The sequence below is a fragment of the Phoca vitulina genome, unplaced genomic scaffold (genome assembly GCF_004348235.1).
Source record: "Phoca vitulina isolate PV1807 unplaced genomic scaffold, GSC_HSeal_1.0 scaffold20, whole genome shotgun sequence".
NCBI lineage: Eukaryota > Metazoa > Chordata > Mammalia > Carnivora > Phocidae > Phoca > Phoca vitulina.
The window spans coordinates 33,913,299-33,921,198 of NW_022589723.1; the positions used below are offsets into that span (position 1 = coordinate 33,913,299).

The following is a 7,900-nucleotide window of genomic DNA, read 5'->3' on the forward strand; positions in this document are numbered from 1 at the left end:
AATAGCCAAATCCTCATGTTCTTTCACATGATACCAGTCATATTAGTCAAAGCAGGCCATCATAGGTAACACAAATAGCTCTAAGGATGAGAGATATCGCTCACAAAGCTCAAGACACATTCATAACACGTATCAGGCTATTGTGAGTTTTTTTTTTCTTGAGTAAGTTGTGTCTTTAAGCAGTTGGTCATTTCATCCAATTTGTTGATTTTATTGGCATGAAGTTGTTCATCACACTCCCTTACGATGCTGTTATTTATTGTCTCTAGAGTCTGTGGTTAGCTCTTCTCTTTCATTCATTATGTTAGTAATTTGTCTCTCTCTCTCTCTCTCATTCTCTGATGAATCTTGCCCCAAGTTTTTCAATGTATTGGTCTTTTTGGAAAACTGCTTTTGGTTTTGTTGAAGCTCTCGATTATTTGTCCGTTTTCTATTTCTGCTTCTCATTATTTCTTTCCATTTACTTTGGGTGTCATTTGCTCTTCTTTTCCTAGTTTTTTTTTTTTTTTCAGAATGAAACTAGAAATGTTGATAAAATACCTTTGTAAAATAAACATTTAAAGACAAAAATTTTTCATCGAGCAGTATCCCACAAATTTTATGGTGAGTTTTCATAATCACCTATTAAGGTATCTTCATAAATATCTCGTGATATACTTTTTGAATCAAGGCTTTTGAATCAAGAAGTGTGTTGTTTGGGGTGCCTTGGTGGATCAGTCGGTTGAGCATCTGACTCTTGATTTCAACTCAGGTCATGATCTCAGGTTGTGAGATAGAATCACACATAGGGCTCTGTGCTCAGCAGGGAGTCTGCTTGAGATTCTCTCCCTCACCCCCTCCCTCTGCTCCTCCCCCCGCTTGCTCACTCTCTCTTTCTCTCTCTCTCTCTCTAAAGTAAATAAATAAATAAATCTTTAAAAAAAAAAAAAAGAAGTGTGTTGCTTAATTTCTACATATTTGGGGGTTTTAGATATCTTTCTGTTACTGATTTTTGGTTTAATTCCATTTTGTTGGGATTAAACAAACTTTGTTTTCAGTCCTTCAGATATACTGAGATTTGTTTTTATGGCATCTTGATACATATTCTATTTGCACTTTAAAAAATTGTGCATACTATCGTTAAATTGATGCTCAATAAATGTCAGTTAGGGTCAAATTGGCTTAAAGGTTGTTCAGGTGTTTTTTATCTTTACTGATTTTTTGATTTTTGTTCTATCAGTAATTGAGAGAAACATATTGAAATCTCCAACAACAATTGTGGATCCATCTATTTATCTTTGCAGTTCTATGAATTTTGCTTCACACACTTTGAAATTATCTTAGTAAAAGTATACACATTTAGGATTTTGTGTCTCTTGATGAATTGTGTTTTATTATAATTAAATATTCATTTTTATCTCTGATTGTATTTCTTTGCCCAATACCACTTTTTCTTTTCTTTTTTAAGTTTCAGATATTTATTAATCAGTGTAAAATAAACCCCAACACAATACACCATCATGATTTCATGCATTTAGAGGGGAAATATTTCCTGCATAAGTGGAAAACTGTGCAGATGTCTTCTGGGAGACCTTCATTCTAAGCAGTGTTATAGTGAAACATTTCACTTAGAAGTCTGGATTTTCTTTCTTCAGTTTGCTGTAATCTACACTCACTGAGCAGAACTTGTATTGATCATTGGGACCCAGTTTGTTCCAGGGTTCTAGGTTATTCTTCCTGGCCCAACTGACATCGGGATTGAACAATGCCAGGCACAAGACATACAGGGCTGCTTCAATAACACAGGAAGATGCAGATCAAACTCGGATGCTTCTTGGCCTGACCCAGGATCTGGTGTAACATGGCTGTGGCAGAGGCCTCCCGTCCAGAAGGAGAAAATATCAAATCTGCCAGGCCCAGCACTAAGTAGTCCTACACTAACGATGAACGGATGTCCAAAGTCACCCAGCTACTTTTTCTGATAATAATACAGTCACACATGTCTTCTTATCATTATTCTTTTCATGGTGTATCTGATTCCATCCTTTTACTTGCAAACTATCTGTGCCTTTATGTTTAAAGTGGGTTCCTTGTAGACAGCATAAAGTTGGATCTGCCTTTTTAGTCTATCCGATAGAATCTGATTTTTAAATTGGGGTGTTTAGACCATTTATATTTAATGTAATTTTTGGTATGAATTTTCCAACTTGTTTCTTGTTTCCGATTTGTCCCATCTGTTCTTTGCTCCTTTTTCCTTCTTTCCCTGCCTTCCTTTGGGTTAATTAAGTTTCCTTTTCATTCCATTCAATCTCCACTATTGACTAATTAGGTACACTTCTTTATTTTTTTTAGTGGTTTCTCCACAGCTTACAATAGATATCTTTAGCTCATTACAGTTCCCCTTTAAGTAAAATTATATCCTTTCATGTGCAGTTTTTGACCTTTACAACACTATACATTCATTTCTGCCTCCTATCCTTCATAGTATTATCATCATACATTTATTCAATTATCTTTTAAAGAACTTAAAAAATGAGAACTAAAACCATTTACTAACATATTTATACTATTTTTGACACTCTTTGCTTCTTTGAGTAGATCCAAGTTTACAGCTGATATCATTTTTTTCTTCCTGAAGAGTTTCCTTTAATCTCGTTGTGTGGTTCTGCCAGTAATGAAATCTATCAGCTTTTGTTACCAGGAAAAGTTTGTTTTCATTTTTAAAGAATATTTTCTCTGACTATAGAATTCTATATTGACAGAGTGTCCTTTTTTCCTTTCAGCACCTCAAAGGTGTCTTTTCTTGTTTTCTGGTTTGCACAGCTTGTGACAAAAAGTCTGTGGTACTGTTATCTTTCATCCTCTGACATAGAGTGCCTTTTTCCTTTAGACACTTTTAATAGTTTCATTATTGGTTTTCAACAATTTGATCATGATGTGCCTTTGTCTTTTATTTTTGTTCTGCTTGGGATTTACTGAGGTTCTTTGGTCTATGAGTTTACATTTTTCATCAAATATGGAAAAGTGTTGCCAATAGTACTTTAAATATTTTTCTGTCCTTTTTCTCTCCTCTGGGACTTTAGCAACATATGCATTATATTGTTTATGCTGTCTATTTATTGTTCAGCTTTTAAAAAATTTTCTGTGCTTGAGTTTAGACGGTTTCTATTGCTATGTCTTTAAATTCACTGATGCTTTAAGTTTCTTCTAATCTACTCTTAACCAGTGTTAAGGTTAAGTGACTTTTTCATTTCACATATTGTATTTTTGCCTCTAAAAATTCTATGTAGTTCTCTTCTCAAGGATTTTTGTATCTTCTATTTTACATCATTATATTAATATTTTTCTTTAGGACCTTGTACATACAGAGCATATTTTTTTAAGTTTATTTATTTATTTTTTTAGTAATCTCTACATCCAATCTGGGGCTTGAACTCATGACTGCAAGACCAAGAGTCATACACTCATGCTACTGACTGAGCCAGCCAGGCACCTCTTGAGCATATTTATAATAGCCTTTTTAAAGACCTTGTTTGCTAATTCTGTCATTTCTGTTTCTGCTTCAACTGATTTTTCTCCTCATTTTGAGTCACATTATCCTGTTTCTTGGTGTGTCTAGCAATTTTTAGTTAAATTTTTATTTCACTGTGAATATTACGCTGTCAACTATTTTGTTGTCTTCCAGTAGAGAGTGTTGGAATTTTTATATCAGGAGATTAAATTGCCAAGGATTAGCTTACCTCTTTCAAGGTTTGTTTAAACCTTTGTTAGGGCAGGTCTGGAACTGAATGCCCCGGATGATCAATACGAAATTTCCACTCTGTCTGGTTATAGACTAAACATCTCCTCACCTGTATGAACCTTGGGAACTGTGCAACTGACAAATCTTTGCCTGAAGTCATGGTGTTTCAGTCTTCACATGCGGGACTTATAATTCAACAAGCATTCCAGGGGACCCCTGTGCAATTTGGGGGATTTCTTCTTCTGCATAGATCCTTCTCTCCAGAGCTCTAGCTATCCTTCCAACTATTTTGGCGTCCCTGGACATTGAGCTCCATCTCCTCAACTCGGTGAGGCCTCTGTGCTCTGCTTGAAATTTCTTCTGTGTATCACAGTCCAGAATGTGCCTCTAGACACAAATCCATAGAGATCACTGGGCTCATCTTATTTGTTTCCCTTCTCTCAGGGATCATACTCCCAGGTAGCATGTTAACCAATGTCTGAAAGCAGTTGTTTAATATATTCTGATCACTTTCCTAGTTTGTTATGGTGGGAAAATAAATCCGAACTCTGCTACTCTAGCATGGTCAGAAATGGAAATCCTCTGTGCTGAATTTTAATTCAGAAACTCTCAGCCGGGCTGGGGAAAGCAGAGGTGGGTTAACAGGTTTGCAGATTAAACAGACATATAATATGTATGCAAAACATATTGGTGCAGTATGATGAAATAGACAGAAAAACCTGACCAAGAGGGACCTGGGATAGACTCGCCAACAGAGTAGGTAGACTGGAGCTGGAACCAGTGGGGCTGGATCATCTGGTGCCCACCGATTAGTGATAACTGCCCCTCCCGGTGATAAGAGGAGGGAATCAAACCTGGGATGGGCCTTCCCTGGGCAGGGGCCATAAAAGGATGCAGTCAAGGAGATGAGTAGCCACAGCTCCCCAAGCACCGTCTCAAAGACTAGTGTCTTTTCAACATTTTCAAAGGTTACATTTGACATGACAGTCACTAAAATAGTAATAAAAATTTGTTAATGTAAGCAATATGAAATACTCCATTGAAATATCTGTGCCTCAGATATGAGAGCCTGGAGAAAGTAATCAAAGAGTAGGGACCTTTCTACAGCCATTGGTAGGTCCCAACAAGGCCCAGTCTGGCCCTAATCTCCCCACTCCTTAAGCTTCCTACCATGAACTCTATGTCCAAGGCAGGCAGAGTTCCTCACGGTTCCCCATGCACATGGGTGCCCTTTCCCCCAAGAACCTGTGCATCTGGTGGGTCCTCTAGATGGGAAGGCTTCCCACCACTTCTGCCAGTTCCACCCCATCTAGCTGACTTCTTCTTTCTCGTCCTTATAGGTCCAGCCCACCATGTCCATCTCCATGAAATCTTTTCCCTTCACCTCTCTGTGCATGAGTGTGTGGCTCCTTCACTTATATTTGATCTGTTCACCTCTTCCTCCTATTAAAGTGGAACTTCTTAAAGACAAAGATTTTGCCTTATACATTTTTATAGTATTTTATCTCTAGACCAAGGAACATGGTAGAAGTTCAGCAAATGATGCTAAATGATACACTCACTTCCACCTTAGGAATTTATCTGCCAAATGGACCAGAATACTAATGTCAGCCAATCCAAGCATCCCTTTTTCTCCACTCACTGCTGATTAAAGACTGCTAATTTACCCTGTGAAAACTCACTGATGGCTACAGCCCCTTTGCCAATACATCTGTTCTTTCTGTGTGTACCAGCACAGCGAGTCTGGTGTCATGGTTCTTAGTCATGTGGGCATGCAGTCAAGGCTTCACCCTGGTCACCTTATATAGATTTATGCTTCCTCAAGTTTTCTTGATTCCTCACTTTCTACCCACTCCCAGGAAGGATCATTTCTATATATGGCTCCTTTTATCATCTTCCTGTTGAAATTTAATAGTTTTGATCTCAGGGACTGGGTGCTGTTTTACTGGGCTCTGCCCTAAAGCTGGAGGCATCTCCCTATACCCCTGGAACCAACAACCAGCCCTACAATTTTGAATCCATTTCATAGTTGTGTGACTTTAGATGAGTTACTTCACTGAGTTTGATCATCTACAAAATGAGGATATTGATGATAATTAATGATGTTAGTCATAGTGATAATTCAATCACAGGGTTGCTGGGACGATGAAATGAAATCAAATATGTCAAGAACTAGTATGATGTACATAGTAGGCATTCAGTAAATATTGTTGTTCTTATTATTATTAGCGCTTCATACACAGATGATGCCACCTCTCACTCCAGCCCTCCTGCTTCTCACAAATATATAAATACTTCTAGGATCTGTTATGGGTTATGCAACGGTGGGAGGAGACTAGCAAGAAGAAGAGTGTCTGCCACTCGCATCAGAGGGGGTGATGTTATATAAATGCTAACTTGAGAGCAGACACAATTTCAAAAGCCAGTTCAGGGGAGACTTAGGAAGCAGAGACCCAGAATGTCATCTACAAGCATTGTGTGGGATTCCAGAACACAAAGAACCCTGTATGATTCTGGAAATTTGGTCTGAGAATTGTATGGGTTTATGGAACATCAGATTCTAGGAATGCTATGTGACTCTAGATCAAATGGCTTAAAAGAACTTTGGTTGATTCTGAAGCATTAACCTGAAAGAATGTTATATGATTTACAATTTTTGGTTATGATAATGTTATGCCATTTCATAACCTTGTGTGAAACATGACCTGCAATAAACTTACATGATTCTGAAAATTTCGTTTATTAAAACATTATGTAATTCTCAAAACTTGGCCTGAAAGAATTAGTATGCTTGATTCCAGAATCCTGGCTGTGACAAGATTACTGTAATAATACAGTGTTATTGCTGAAACTTGCTATACAAGAATATGTGATTTGGAAGCTTGGTCTATAAGAAATTAAGTGTAAATCTGGAATCTTGGTCTCCATGTACCTTAGTTTATAGGACTCTTGCATGCCTCTAAAAGCTTGTTTTGTAGGAATCTCAGATAATTCTGAATGCTCGATCAAGAGAATTTCATGTGATTTGGAAGGTTGGTTTCTTGGATTTTGTTTCTGAATCCTGGTTTGTAAGAATTTTAGGTGAATCTGGAATTTTAGCCTGAGCGAATTTTATCTAATTCTAGAATCTCGGCTAATGAAAATTTTACGTGATTCAGAATCCTGGCATATAATAGCACAGCAGGTCAACATTTTCGCCAGTAAGAATGTGGTACAAGTAATCTGGCCCATAGTAACACAGTTTCTCGTTTCAGAAACTTCATCTTTATGAAGTGTGATTATGGAAGCTTGGTATATCAAAGATCGCTAGTTGTCCCTTAATACTGGTTTTTCCTTTCTTCCTTGGTTACAAGCCACCTGACTTTAAGCTGGGGACATGGCCACCTGAAATAAAAATTAAACTTCTCATCCTCTCTTACAGGTTTATGTTGTCCTTGTAACCAAACTCTGGTCAATGACAGGTGAACAGAAGAAGCATACATACTTTCTAGGAAAGGAACCTGAGCTCCTGACACTGGGGAGTACTATCCCAACCCTACAAAACATGAAAGAGAATTCAACTGCCTCATTTAAGCAAGCTGAATTCACTATTTTAATTCAAAGAACAATAGATGATTTTAAAGACTTGTTTTCTGTCATTCTGGCACCATGGCCTACAAATTTTCTGTGATTCAATACGTTGGTGTGCTGAATTATCTGTCGCCAACCAAACACACTGCCACCCTTTTGAAGAGGAGAAGCCAAGAACGTTTCCCAGAATTCCCTTCAGAGTGGTTCTGGATTAGTTTGCCTAGGAGAGGCCTTCATGTGAGATTTAGAAGGGAGAAGAAGAGAGACCCTTAGTCTCCAAAGACAGTGATAGGCAACATCATGGGCAGACTCTGGCTGCAACACCTTAGAACAGAAGTTAACAAACTATAGCCCACAGGCGAAGCTAACATATTGCATGTTTTTTGTTGATAAAGTTTTATTGAAACACGGTTATGTTTACCTTTGTCTATGTTCGCTTTCACACTACAACAGCAAAGCTGAGTAGTTGCTATAGGGACTATATGTAGCCTACAAAGACTTAAATATTCACTACCTGACCCAGCACAGAAAAAGCTTGCCCATTCCTTCTGTAGAATACATGGTCAGGGTTCCGTAACTTCAATTTAATAAGTGTGTACCAAGTATCAG

General features: G+C 37.7%; 1 pseudogene; it reads right to left on the bottom strand.

Annotated features, from left to right (window-relative positions):
• Positions 1-1,607: 1,607 nt before the first annotated feature.
• LOC116640258 lies at positions 1,608-1,842 on the bottom strand (annotated as a pseudogene).
• Positions 1,843-7,900: the final 6,058 nt, after the last annotated feature.